Source organism: Acomys minous (genome assembly GCF_964271855.1).
Source record: "Acomys minous genome assembly, chromosome: 7".
Taxonomy (NCBI): domain Eukaryota; kingdom Metazoa; phylum Chordata; class Mammalia; order Rodentia; family Muridae; genus Acomys; species Acomys minous.
Window position 1 is genome coordinate 111,406,309 of NC_140488.1, and position 14,437 is coordinate 111,420,745.

At 46.5% G+C, this 14,437-nt stretch overlaps 1 pseudogene across 1 annotated transcript; it reads left to right on the forward strand.

Annotated features, from left to right (window-relative positions):
- Positions 1-8,559: 8,559 nt before the first annotated feature.
- On the forward strand, positions 8,560-8,907 carry LOC311601860 (MICOS complex subunit MIC13-like; annotated as a pseudogene). Its single transcript has one exon. The product of its transcript is annotated as an MICOS complex subunit MIC13-like (transcript).
- Positions 8,908-14,437: the final 5,530 nt, after the last annotated feature.

Below are 14,437 nucleotides of genomic sequence, written 5' to 3' on the forward strand. Positions count from 1 at the left end.
CTTTCTTTTTTTCCTTTGTTGTTGTTGTATTTTTTTGTTTTTTGTTTGATTTTTATATTAATTTATTCAGATTACAACTCAATTGTTCTCCCATCACTCGCAACCTTCCGTTCCTCCTACCCTCCCACCCCCACCCTATTACCCTCCCTTAAGTGTCCGAGGGGGATCTCCTCCCCCACTTTATGGTCGCAGGCTAACAAGTCTTATCTTGGTAGTCTGCCTATTCTTTCTTTGAGTGCCACCAGGGCTCCCCTCCAAAGGGAGGTCGTCAAATATGGGGCACCAGAGCTCATGTCAGAGTCAGTCCCTGCTTGCCACATAACTGTGGAGGATGTCCTGTCCGTTGGCTAGATCAGAGTAGAGATTCGATGTTTACTACTTGTATTGTCCTTGGTTAGTGCAATAGTTTGAGCAGACACCCCTGGGCCCTGATCCACCATTATGATGTTCTTCTTGTAGGTTTCTGAGATCCTCTGGATCCTTCTATTTCCCCATCTCCTATATTTCTCTCACCTAGAGTCTCAGTAGGATGTCCTCACATCTGTCCCAGTCTCCTGGTAAGTGAAGACATTCATGGGACACACCTTTTGGCCTAGTGTCTAAATATAAGTGCGTATATACCATGTGAGTCTTTCTGTTTCTGGGTTAACTCACTCAGTATGATGGTTTCTAATTTCCTCAATTTGTCCACAAATTTCTGGATTTTTTTGTTTTTTATCCATTTTCTATATAAGGAAATTTAATTAAGTTGTCCAGACCAAAGTCAACGCTCAAGAATGGTACAGGTGAAGGCTGAAATCCTACTTTTAATGCTAAATTGTGGGTCATTTAAAAGTTCACAGTTGATGCCAGGCATGCTGGCACACGCCTTTAATCCCAGCACTTGGGAGACAGAGGCAGGTGGATCGCTGTGAGTTCGAGGCCAGCCTGGTCTACAAAGGGAGTCCAGGACAGCCAAGGCTACACAGAGAAAACCCTGTCTCGGAAAAAAAAAAAAGTTTACAGTTGAGCAGGGCGTGGTGACTTTCCCAAGGTCGCAGGGAGAAACCATGAAGAAAAAAAAACAACCTACCTCCCATTCGTGGTGGTTATGCTTAGCAGACTTAAAAGAGAACAGGGATTCCTTATTTGATAAATCATTAAATTGATAAAGTATGTGTAAGGAAAACTAACAACAAACAGTATAACTAATGGTTAATATTGAACATTTTCTTCCTAAGATCAAGAAGTAGGTCAAAATGCCTGTTGTAATCATTTATATTCATGATGACAGTAGCAGTCATAGCCACTGCAATCAAGCAAGAAAAAGAAACAAACCCATCTGAATTGGGAAAGAAAAGATGAAACACACTGGGTGTGGTGACACACAATTTTAACCCCAGCACTCTGGGTGGCAGAGGCAGGCGGATCACTGTGAGTTCCAGGCCAGCCTGGTCTACAAAGCGAGTCTAGGATAGACAAGGCTACACAGAGAAACCCTGTCTTTTGTTTGTTTGTTGTGTGTTTTTGAAGACAGGGTTTCCCTGTGTAGCCCTGGCTGTCCTGGACTCACTTTGTAGAGTAGGCTGGCCTCGAACTCACAGTGATCTGCCTGCCTCTGCCTCCCAAGTGCTCGGATTAGAGGCGTGCGCCACCATTGCCCGGCAAGAAACACTGTCTTGGAAAAACAGAAGAAAGAAAAGAGAAGATGCAACTTAATTGCTGATGATATGGTTACATTAGGTAGGAAGAAAAGCCCAAAGAACCTACAATCCAAACATTATTAGACATAATTAAGAGTGATTTTTAGCAAAATCACTGAGTTTAGTGTGGAGCAGTTATAGTTTCCTCCTCCCCTCCTTCTTCTAGATAAGGTCTCATGTAGGCCAGGCTAGCCTCAAACTCAATATGTAGCACAGGATATCCTTGAATTTCTGATCCTCCTGCCTCTATCTCCTCAGTGCTAGGATTCTAAAGCTCTAGGGTACCATACTCAGTTTATGTGGTGCTCGATGTGGGGCCCAGGACTTCTGGTATGCTAATAAAGCACCTTACCAGGTAGACCATGCTATCCCCAGCCTCTCTTGTGAGGTCTCAGAGAGACGGCTAGATCAGATGCTAAGGCCCAAGTTAGTTCATTTTCACAACTCCCTCTTTGTCTGTGATATTGGTGATACTATATTCCCAACATTCCCTTTGCTCTGCTTTTTCAGCACTGTCTTCCTTAGTCCCCTGCCCTCCTCTTCCTGTTCCTTTGGATTTTCCTTCCCAATTCTGTCTTCAGTTATCCACTCCTGTGAAGTGTTTGTGCTCAGGGCTCCATGTACAAGCAATGCTGCGTTATGTCCTACGTGAGTGTCGCCTTGTGTGTGTGTGTGTGTGCATGTGTGTGTGTGCATGTGTGTATGTGTGTGTGTGTGTGTGTGTATGTGTGTGTGTGTGTGTGTGTGTATGTGTGTGTGTATGTGTGTGTGCATGTGCGTGTGTGCATGTGTGTATGTATGTGTTTGTGCATGTGTGTGTACACCATCACACCCGGTCGAATAATTAATCATTTAAAGAAGCATAGGAAGCCAGGTGCTTCACTGGAACTCATCTCAGATGGCATCCTATTGTTGGCCCTGTGTCATGGAGATCCTGTCGTGGATCTTCAGAATGACCTCTTCTTGCACACTTTCCAGCACTTCATGGAGTAGATATTGGGGTGGGCCAACTCAAAGCCTTGGATCTGGGCCTGGCTGGTAATCGAGCTGATGAAGCCACCAACTCTCCCATATCCACACCACCAGGGCAAGCTCTTCTGCACTGGCCCAGCCAGCTCACTCAGTGTTGCTGCTGGCAAGTGGTGGCTCTCCCAGGCTCATGACCTCGGGGCCAGCTCGCCCACACTAATGACACCGGGGCTTCTTTATTTAGGACAGGGTCTCTTGTAGCCAAGGCTAACCCCAAACTCACTGTATAGCCAAGAATAACCTTGAATTCTTGCTGCACTCCTTCCTTCGTGCTGAAATATTAGGCAGGTATCACCATGCCTAGTATATGCAAGGATGGGAATTGAATCCAGGGTGCCTTCATTTGTGCTAGACCAATACCCTACCAACTGAGCTACACTCTTCCTCCAAGGTGTTTGCAGTCATCTTCCTTCTGTTCTGAATGCCTGGCCTTCTTAGTACCCCGGCTCCTGGGCATCCTTTAATTCTCGGGTACTGCACTCTGGCCTGGGAACCCTCCCAGAATCCTACAAGCTGTCTTTATTCTTCATAGAGCACAAAAGCAGGCTGCTGACTTGGTTACCTCTCTGTCCCCTACTGGACTACAAGCCACCAAGGCCAAGAATGTTGTCCTTTCTGCATCCCCCTTGCCTTGCAGCAGGTACCCTTAGCCTTTAATTCAGTTCCTGGCATAAACGTTGGTGCTTTTTACACCGAGAACTCACCCCACCACCCCTGTATACAGTTTCATCTTTCTCTACCTGGTTCTTAATCAATCAATGGGTCTCTCCAGCTTTATTGCCTATATCCAACCATTCCCGAGGACTTTAGGCAGCGAGCAGGTGCTTCCTTTCCTGTGAAGGTGTGTGAGTGACCATATTTTCCAAAGCAATGATCAGGACACGTGATCTGACACACGTTTTAACACACGGGACAGAATATTTTAAAGCCCCACCAACTTGGCAGATTTGGGTAACGTAGTTCCATTGTGGAGGTGGGAGGGGGAGTCAAGGACCACGGGCTCATTATGCACCCCCAGAGTGGGCAGAGCACTGCTTTCAGGACCTCTGCCATGTGGTGAGTGGCCCCCACAACCAGCCCAATACAGGGGTTGCTATCGGTGACACACTAGCTCGAGTGATCGGAAGGAATAAGGAAAAATTTGTGGCAGAAACAAGCAGTCATTAGGACCATATGCTCTATTTCTAATCGATGGCTGTTAGAAGTAATTCCCCGACATTTCATTCATTTTTACTGCCTCCCCTTCAGGGGCAAGAAGAACGGGCGTTGTTAGGCTGCATTTATGGATGAGGGGGACTCCGAAGCGGAGAGGTTAAATGGCTCAGCCCCAGTCCCCAAGTGAATCAGACACACAGCCAGCCTCGGATCCAGAATTCCGACTTGAGCTTCTATGCCAAGATCCCTCGGGGCACATTTCCTCTCTCATTTGCATAAATCATCAACATTTTTTTCCCCCAAGCTTGTGCTGAGAAAGCCCCTTTTTCAAACAGCGGAAACTCCCTTTGCCTTCTGTCGCCTTAGTTTTATTTTATGAACCAAATTTTTTTACTTCAACACGGAGACTTGCCATTTTCCCTTTCGTTGAGCCCTTTTCGAAAGAGGTCGTGACCTTTGCTTCTACATGCAGTGGAAACGGGTGAGCCCGACTGCATGAAACATGATCCGGAGCCCATATCAAGTGTAATTTCAACTAATGTTCAAAATACCATGCGGTTGGTTATAAATCTTGCCTCCTGGCAGGTTATCAGAAAAACTAAGAACGGCTAAATGCTGCTACTAGGTTTGAACTCTGTGGGGTGGAAGGCATGCTTCCAACACGCGGATCAGATTCCTGGGGTTAGAAATCAGAAACTGGACATGCCAGGGCCACACAAGCTTTGAGATATTTCAGTTGGGAAATCTGTAAAAACTCCTACCTGACATGGCTGCTATGTGGACCGGGCCTTCTAATTACCTACAGAATTACATAGTTTCAGGTCCTGCCGGAATTCTTAGCTTGTGACCTCATGTGCTTCGCCGTCCTTAGGTGACTCTATATGGAGGTGCCAGGGTGTGAGCCTCAAGTCTTGGGATCCCAGGGCATGAGCATATTGCTAACCCTCAAGGGAGGAAAGTCTTTGCTACAGCTTTGGTGAAAGCTTCCCCTCCCTGTGACATTCCTTACGTTAGGTAATCAAAAAGAATTTATGCCTCCTCTGCTTTTGCCATCAGGGGGAGGGGAAAATCTTTAGTAAGGTACATTTCAGCCTAGATGTGTCTACGCGATCCTCTTCTTCTTTTAGTGTATTTATAAGACCACTCAGCTATTAAGGCAGTAACGCTGTGAATCAGAAGTTTTCAGCGCAGCCAAACTCAGCCTTAGATTTCCTGTTACCGCCTGTGCAAGTAACTGAGGGTCTGCTGATCTAAGCCCAGTTCTTGGGACAACACCCCTCTCTCTCTCTCTCTCTCTCTCTCTCTCTCTCTCTCTCTCTCTCTCTCTCCCACCCCCCAGGCCCCTTACTGTTACCTCAGCAACTGTCCCAGCTCCACACTCCTCGGCATGATGATACAGGACAAAGCCTCTGAAATTGTAAGCAAGCCCCCTTTTTATAAGAGTTGTCTGGAAGCGGGTGTGGTGGTGCACACGCCTTTAATGCCAGCACTCAGGGAGGCAGAGGCAGGCGGATCGCTGTGAGTTCGAGGCCAGCCTGGTCCACAAAGAGAGTCCAAGACAGCCAGGACTACACAAGAGAAACCCTATCTCAGAGGGGAAAAAAAAAAAGTTGTCTGGTCATAGTGTCTCCTTCCAGCAATAGAACACTACGTCAGGGGGCTTAATGGCATATGTGTTTCTCCAAAGTTCTAGAGATTGAAAGACCATGACCAGGGTGTCCCCAGGGTTGGGTCTTCCTGGGGCCTTTCTCCTTTCTCCTTGACTTCTATATGCTTGGCCACTTTTTCTCTGGGCCCTCAGGTCTTCTTTCTCCTGGGTACAGAACCTCTTAGTGTCTTCGTATGTCCAAATCTCTTCCTCTTATAAGCACTCTAATCTAAATTAGATTGGATTAGGATCCACCCCACCCCCTCTTTACCATTCACTTCACAGTCTATATTTTTATTTCTTGTGTATGTGTGTGTGTGTGTGTGTGTGTGTTGAGCATACGTGCACAAAATTTCTCGTGTGTGATTATATATATCTGTGCAGGTGCACATACTCTTCTGTGTGTTTGTGTGTGTGAAGGCCCTAAGTTAATGTCAGCTGTCTTCCTAAGTGGCTCTTCAGACCTATCTATGGACAGTCCCATTATATAGCCTTGGCTATCCTGAAACTAATTATGCAGACCAGGCTGGCCTCCCATGCACACAACCCCATCTCCCTCTCAAGTGCTAAAAATAAAAGACACGTAGCTACTTTATTTTTTGAGGCAAGGTCTCTCTCATGGAACCCAAAATGTAGCAATTCTGGCTAGTCTAGCTAGGAACCTTGTCCTGGGGGGGGGGGGGGTTCTTATCTGACTCCTGAGTGCTGGGATTACAAACACCCACCATACTTGGATGACTTTTCCATGTATTTTGGGGATCCGAACTCTGGTCTTTATGCTTGCTAGACAAGCAGTTTTTCTACCGAGCTATCTGCCCGGCATGCATCATCCTTTTAAAGTCTCTACTTCCAATTGTGGTCACATTCGGAGGTTAGTATTTTAGTACCTTTAGTTGTAGGAAGTGAAGGGGATGAAAACTGCAGGCGATGGAGCCCGGTTTGTCACATAGTCACTCCTCTCAACTCCCTCTGGAGGTGTGCACTTCCCTGTCCCTGGACTTTGGCCTTGGCTGTCTGACATGCTTTGGTCAATAGACTGTGAACAGGTATATTAACAGAAAAAGGCTTTACACTGGCTTGCCCCGTCTAGCCTGCTTTTTTGCTCTCTAGGCCACCGCGGAGGCCAACTCAAACTCCTGGACTTCTGGCACAGAAAGATGAAGCAGAGCGCTCAGGATTTTTGAGGCTAAGCCTGGCCAAGACGGTAAATTTGAAATCAGCCTGGATTGCATAAGGGAAATCCTGGAGAGAGGGCATGGGAGTGGGGGGGTGGGGAGGGGGGGGGAAGAAGATGGAGAGGAAGAAGGGAGACAAAGACTGGTCCTCAAAGCCCACCCCTAGTGACGCACTTCAGCCACCAAGACCACACCTACTCCAACAAGGCCACATGTATCACCTGATCCTTCTAATCCTATCAAAGAGTTTCATTTCCTGGTTACCAAGCATTCAAATATCTGATGAGCCCATGAGGTGCATTCTTATTCAAACCTCCCCCACCACCCTCCTAGGCCCAAGTCAGTGGAATTTTGTTATACTAGCTTGATTAGATTACCATGAACTGAAAGGCTCTTTGGGCCAAGGCAATGCCTTACTTTCCTGTGTGGTTCCCCTCACATATGCAGTAACATTACCTCATATAAATATTTATATGTATTTGTGGAATTAATACATGCAATCCACCTCTCAATTTCAAAACCCAGAGTTGTTTTATCAGCCAAAATTCATGCTCAAAAGTGTGAGAATCAGAGCCGGGCGTGGTGGCGCACGCCTTTAATCCCAGCACTTGGGAGGCAGAGGCAGGCGGATCACTGTGAGTTCGAGGCCAGCCTGCTCTACAAAGTGAGTCCAGGACAGCCAAGGCTAACACAGAGAAACTCTGTCTAGAAAAACTAAAAAGAAAAGAAAAATGTGTGGGAATCAGGCCAGGCATGGTGGCGCACACCTGTAATCCCAGCACTCGGGAGGCAGTGCTAGACAGATCTCTGTGAGTTCAAGGCCAGCCTGGTCTATAAGATAAGTCCAAGACAGCCAAGGCTACAAGAAAAAACACTGTCTCAAAAGCCAAAAAAAAAAAAAAAATGTGTGAGGATCTTGTCTATGCATACCTTTTATTCCAACACTTAGGCATACAGAGGCAGGTGCTAGACAGATCTCTGTGAGTTCCAGGCCAGCCTGGTTTACAGAAGGAATTCCAAGACTGTCTCAAAACATCAACAACAACGAAACACCAGACAAAAATAAAAGAAAAAGAAAATCTCTTTTGTGAGATGGCCAGGAATATTCTATAGTAATTTTATATTTCTTTTTCCTTTTCTTATCTATCATCTATCTATCTAATATTTATTTATTTATTTTGAGACAGGGTTTCTCTGTGTAGGCCTGACTGTTCTATAGACCAGGCTGGTCTCAGAGATCTGCCTGCCTCTGTCTCCCAAGCACCAGGACTAAAGGTGCGCGCCACCGCAATCAGCCGACAGAGTTTTTCTTGTTTGTGGTGTTTCAGGTGTAATTGGAGCCCCCTGCTAGTGCATGCTAGGCAAGTATTCCATAACCAAGCCATAGCTGGGCGGTGCACGCCTTTAATCCCAGCACCTGGGAAGCAGAAGGCAAGAGTATCGCTGTGAGTTCGAGGCCAGCCTGGTCTACAAAAGCAAGTCCAAGACAGCCAAGGCTACACAGAGAGACCCTGCCTCAAAAAAATTCTGGATGTACTGGAATTTGTTGTGTAGAGCAGGCCCGCCTCTGTCTCCAGAGTGCTGGGATTTAAGGTGCAGGCCAATCATACTTGGCCTAAAAAATTCTTTTTAAGCAAAAACATTTCTTTCAAGATTTATTTGTTAAGATAGTGTGTGTGTGTGTGTGTGTGTGTGTGTGTGTGTGTGTGTGTGTATGCCATGTGTGTTTGGGTGCCCTCAGAGTCCAGAGACATCTACTCCCCTGGAGTTGGAGTTCTGTTCTGTTTTTATGGTATTGCTGGATTAAGATCTACCCTGGAACGGGAAGCAGCGGGCACATTGCTTGTCCTTGCATGGGGAGGGAAGTGAGAGACTGACTTTAATGAGGTTCCTCATCAAGGGAAGTGTCTTGGGAGGTGCAGTGTATCTTGTTTATGACCAGGAGTTGTTGGGGCTTAGTTACAAGAGTGAGGTGGCCATGCGGAAAGCTGAGGAGGTGGTGTTACCAGCAATGTACCAGTTCAGCCAGTACCTGTGCCAGCAGGCGGGTCTGGAGATGCCACAGCTCCCAGCCCCTCCCAAGATTAACTTTCTGAACTTCTGTGACTCCCAGAACTTAGGTATTATCTCAGTCACGGCAGCTTTGTCCATGGTATCCTCCAAGGCCTAAGACTGCTCCAAGGAGGGCTGGGAATACGTGAAAGAACACAGCAAGTAACGGATGCCACCTGCTCCAGTGTTATGGGGAGGCAAGGCTGCGATGCTGCAGACTCAAACACAGTGGGGATGCCACTCTAAAGGCAGCTTCTAACTATTGCTGGCCCAATAAAGGACTTGGGAACTGTCCCTGGGGGGGGGGGGGGAAATCTACCCTGGAATTTTAGGCCCTGCCTGTCCTCTGACTAGCATGTACTGTCTCAGTGTGGATTTCTGGCTCTTGGTTTTTTGTTTGTTTGTGTGTTTGTTTGTTTTGCTTTGCTTTGCTTTGTTTTGTCTTGTTGCTTTTTTGAGACAGGGTTTCTCTGTGTTAGCCTTGGCTGGCCTGGACTCACTTTGTAGACCAGGCTGGCCTTGAACTCACAGAGATCTTGCCTGCCTCCGCCTCCTGAGTGCTGGGATTAAAGGCCTGCGCTACCACGCCCGGCTGATTTCTGGCTCTTGTCATAGAGAATGGTTTTCAGCATTTTTAAAAATCAAACAGATCACTTAATCTAACAATTCTTTAAATGCTGGTTTAAGAATTTATTTATCTACTCTCATGAGTGTGTCAATGTTATGTGTGTGGGCATGCATACCACACCAAACCTGTGGAGGTCAGAGGACAACTTTGTGGGACGGGTTCTCTCCTTTTTACCTTTACGCGGGTTTTGGTACCAAACTAAGGTCCTCAGGCTTTCAGGGTGAGCTCCTTTACCCACTGAGCCATCTCACCAGAACAGGTGCTGAAAATTTTCACTACAAGGATTGAGATTGTCGGAGGTGCCGAAGATTCTCGGTTAAAGTACTTCCTGGGCTGGGGTTGTGGATCAGTAGCAGAACTGTTGTTAGTGAAGCACCCCATAGTCCGTCCCCAGAACCTGAAAACAAGGTTGGGAGGAATTCTCAGGTGCTAACTTCCTTTTGTTGTTGCTGTTGGTTGGTTGGTTGGTTGGTTGGTTGGGGTTTTTTGTATTTCGAAATAGGGTTTCTCTGTGTAGTCCTGCCTGTTAGGGAACTGGACCTGTAGACCAGGCTGGCCTTGAACTCAGAAAGCCACCTGTCTCTGCCCCCTGAGTGCTGGGATGAAAGGTGTGTTGTTACCCCCTGCCACCACCACCCCCCCACTTAGCTAGAGGTAATTTCTTACCTCTCATTGCCATAGATGCCTAGTAGGTCTGTGTTGGGATATCCTGGAGGTAGGTGGGCTGTCAGATGCTTAAACTGCAATGCTTGGTCTTTGAGACATGTCCAACTCCTTTTCCTGATTAGGGCATTTGAAAAGCAACCAGTACACTGCATTTCCCTTTATTCCTGCCCTTGTCAAAAGAAATCTATGTGCTAGGTTTTTGTTTTTTTGTTTTTTGTTTTCTTCCACATTTAATCATTGCTGGGGCACATATGGTAAATTAAGCCATGTCATTGCTTTTGCATTGTGTAGCTCTTTTCACTATTTTGGAAGAGAGAGAGAGTGTGTGTGTTCAATGGAGAAAATGTGGCTTTACACCAAACCCCAAACATCATGAGCCTTAATGGCAACCATGTGTTGTTCCTGAGATTAGCCACCTAATACCATAGAGGAGAAGAAAATACAGTCTCGCCTGCTTGCACATGGAGTGAGCCAGGGGCGTCTAAAGCTATCTGAAGATGGATATCTGCTCCAGGTGTATCAAAGAAAAGGATCCCTCTTGCAAAAACTTTAGCTATAGACTGTAATAGGAATAGTTGAGGCAAGAATGTCTTCCCAAGGGTCGCGAGAGAGTGCCACAGTTAAAACAGCTCCTGCTCTGGCGCTGGTCAGAGAGCTCAGTGATTAAGAGGGCTTACTGCCAGCCAGGTGCAGAGGTACACACCTTTAATCCCAGCACTCTGGGAGGCAGAGGCAGGCGTATTGCTTTGAGTTCAAGGCCAGCCTGGTCTGCAGAGCGAGTTCCAGGAACAGCCGTGGCTACACAGAGAAACACTGTAACAACAACAACAACAACAACAACAGAGTGCATACTGCCCTTGCAGAGGGCTTGAGTTCAGTTCTGAATACTGAGGTTGGGCAGATCACAACTGTCTGTAACTCCAGCTTCAGGAGGAGCTAACCCCTCTGGCCTCCAAAGGCATCTGCCCTCATAGGCACTTAACTGCACATACACATGTACTACAGACATAATAAAAAATGAGTGAATAAATGAATGAGTAAATAAAATACTGAAATAAGGAACACTTGTTTCTCAATCATGAAGACCATGTTGGGCCCATGAAAGATTTTGGGGGCTTTTAAGGTGAGACTGAATACCTTTTGTACTAGCATGTGGCCATGAGCTAATGGGGGCCAGGGAGTGGAATATAATGGTTTGTATGAGAAATGTCACCAAGAAGTTCAGGCATATGAACATTTTGTCCCCAGTTGATGTCACTAGTTGGAGGATTAGGGTGTGGCCTTGCTGGAAGAAGTAAATCACTGAGGGTAGACTTGGAAATTACATACCTTTACCCACTTTCCTCCCTCCCTCTCTTTCTTTCCCTCTGATGGTTTGACTAGGTTTGACCCCCACAGACTCACGTGTTTGAAAGCTTGGCCCATAGAGAGCGGGCACTATTAGGAGCTATGACCTTGTTGGAGGAAGTGTGTCACTGTGGGGGCGGGCTTTGAGGTCACCTATGCTCAAGCTATGCCCTGTGTGGCTCACAGTCTCCTTCTACTGCCTGCAGATGAAGATGTAGAATTCTCAGCATCTTCTCCAGCACCACGGCTGCCTGCATAGCACCACGCTTCCTGCCATGATGAGGGTGGACTAAGCGTCTGAGCTGTAAGCCAACCCAAGTAAATGTTTTCCTTTATGAGAGTTGCCGTTGTCATGATGTCTCTTCACAGCAATGAACCCCTAACTAAGACACTTCCTTTCTTTGTGCATCATATTTGCAGTTGAGATGTGATCTCTCAGAGGCTCCAGCAGCCATACCTAGCTGCTACCCTGCCTCTCCATCGTGATGGATTCTTATCCCTCTGGCACAGCACCCTAAATAGTCTCTTCCTTCTCTAAGCTCCCTTGCTTAGGATATTTTGTCAAAGCAACAGGAAAGTAACTAATATAGAACTTGCTGTTAATGCTCACATAACTAACGCAGAAGTTGATCATTTTTTTAAAAAAAAAAGATGTATTTATTATTATACAATGTTCTGCCTGCATGTAACACACAGCAGAAGAGGGCACCAGATCTCATTATAGACAGTTGTAAGCCACCATGTGGTTGCTGGGAATTGAACTCAGGACCTTTGAAAGAACAGCCAGTGCTAGCCAGTGCTCTTAACCTCTGAGCCATCTCTCCAGCCCCAGAGGTTGATCTTAAAATCCGTGAAATAAGGGCTGGGGAGATGGCTCAGTGTTTAAGAGCACTGACTGCTCTTCCAGAGGACCTGAGTTCAATTCCCAGCAACCACATGGCAGCTCCCAACTGTCTGTAACTCCAAGATCTGACACCTTCACAGACATACATGCAGGTAAAACACAAATGCACATGAAATAAAAGTAGATTAAAAAAAAAAAAGTCCATGCCGGGCAGTGGTGGTGCACACCTTTAATCCCAGCAGCGAGAGGCAGAGGCAGGCATATCTCTGTCAGTTTGAGGCCAGCCTGGTCTACAAAGAGAGTTCCAGGACAGCCAGGGCTGTTACATAGAGAAACCTTGTCTCGGAAAAACAAAACTAAACAAAAATCCATGGAATAAGCCCGGAGTCTCTGTAAACTAAAAGACTGTAATCCTAGCTTAGAGACAAGAGGACTATGGGGGCCTTCTCACTTTCAGCCCAACTGAGAGAACCCCTTGTTCAGAGAGGGACCCCGTTTTAAAGGAATAAGTGGAAGAGCAATAACAGGAAACACTCAATGCCCTCTTCTGGCTTGTGCCCATGAACAGAAACGAATGCACTTCCTACACATACATACAAAACGTTTGTAAAAAATGCCTCCTTGTTGGAAATCTGGAGATGCCTCCAAACACGTGTGGTCCATCTCGCCGCTTTTTCCTTGGATTTGTTTGTAGGCCACTTGACCACCAATGTGACTCTGAGAAGTGTCCAAGAAGGGGCTGTGAAAACAAGTAGGGTCGCTACAGCAAGACCACGCAGAAGAAGCTCCAGCCCTTTGTACAATCTGCTGCAGCCAGAGCAAGCCTCCTGCGTCCCTGTCCCTGTCGCTGTCCTTGCAGTGTGGCCTTGACTCAGCATCGGTACTACTGTCAGAAGTCTCAGATGGCCTAGAGGCAGTAGATAAATGAAGTTATAGAGTGCTTGGTTGCAGGATCCAGGGGTTCAGCGGCTAAATCATGGTTTCTTGTTGGCAATGGCCGAGGACACTGATGTAGCCCTAGTATCTTGATTTAGTTCTAGCTGGGGGGTGGGGGTGGCTGGAGTCAGAGCTGAGTTGGGAAACACTCCAGCCCCAAATTATATTGTGGATAGGGATTTTTTTTTTTCTTGCTCACAATTCGGCATGCAAAAACCAATGCTCTTGCCTTTGCTTTTCCTGAGACTAGAATGATCTTGATTGGTTTTTTTTTTCTTTTGTTTTGTTTTCGAGACAGGGTTTCTTTGTGTAGCCTTGGTGGTCCAGGACTCACTTTGTAGACCAGGCTGGCCTCGAACTCACAACTCACAGCGATGCAGCTGCCTCTGCCTCCCGAGTGCTGGGATTAAAGGCGTGTGCCACCATCACCTGGCTGATCTTGACTCTTAAACCCTATTTCCACTGCTGGTGGAAGAGCAGGTGAGTCAACACCACCCAGATTAGGCAGTGGCAGAGCTGTGGTAGTCTCTTTCAGGGTCACTCTCCCTCATCTCTACATCTCCATCCTTTCTCGTGGGGGTAACTAAGCTGGTTCTCCAGTCTCAGCTTGAGGACAATTACTGCATGCTTGTGCTGGTTGGTACTCAGTGACTCCAGCTGTTTGCCTGGTCCCACTACTGAGCAGACTAAAAGGAGCAAAGCGTTTCTTTCTTTCTTTTTTTTTTCTCCCCCATAAAGTCTGTGATTTGAGTAGGGCTTATCAGGGGCAGCTATCTTTCCGTTTCCCTTGGTGTCAGCAAGGGTACCTGGAAGGACAGGGTTAGCATCATCTATGGGGTGTTTATGACAGCAGCTAAGGCTGTCACCAATAACTTCATCTGGAGCTATCAGTTGGAGCTGATGACCTCTGCTTGTGGCCCAGACTTCTTTCTAGCATAGCAGGGCAGCTAGGTTCTATTGGCAAGTGAGGGGCAGCAGGGGAAGTCAATTTGCCTTTCATGGCCTCAGGCCTCAGAAACCAAATAGTACGGCCTTCGTCCTATTCTACCAAGGTGGTCAGAAAGAGCTGTTTAATTTGTTGTTGGTGCCGGGTTTTTTTTTTGGGGGGGGGTTGTTTGTTTGTTTGTTTTGGGTTTTTTTTGTTTTTTGTTTTTTGTTTTTGTTTTTGTTTTTTTGGGGGGGAGGCAGGATCTCACTTCTTTTTGGTTCTTCAGTTTGGTCAACTTCCTTCTTTTTTTTTTTCTTTTCTTTTCTTTTTTTTTTTGGTTTTTTTTT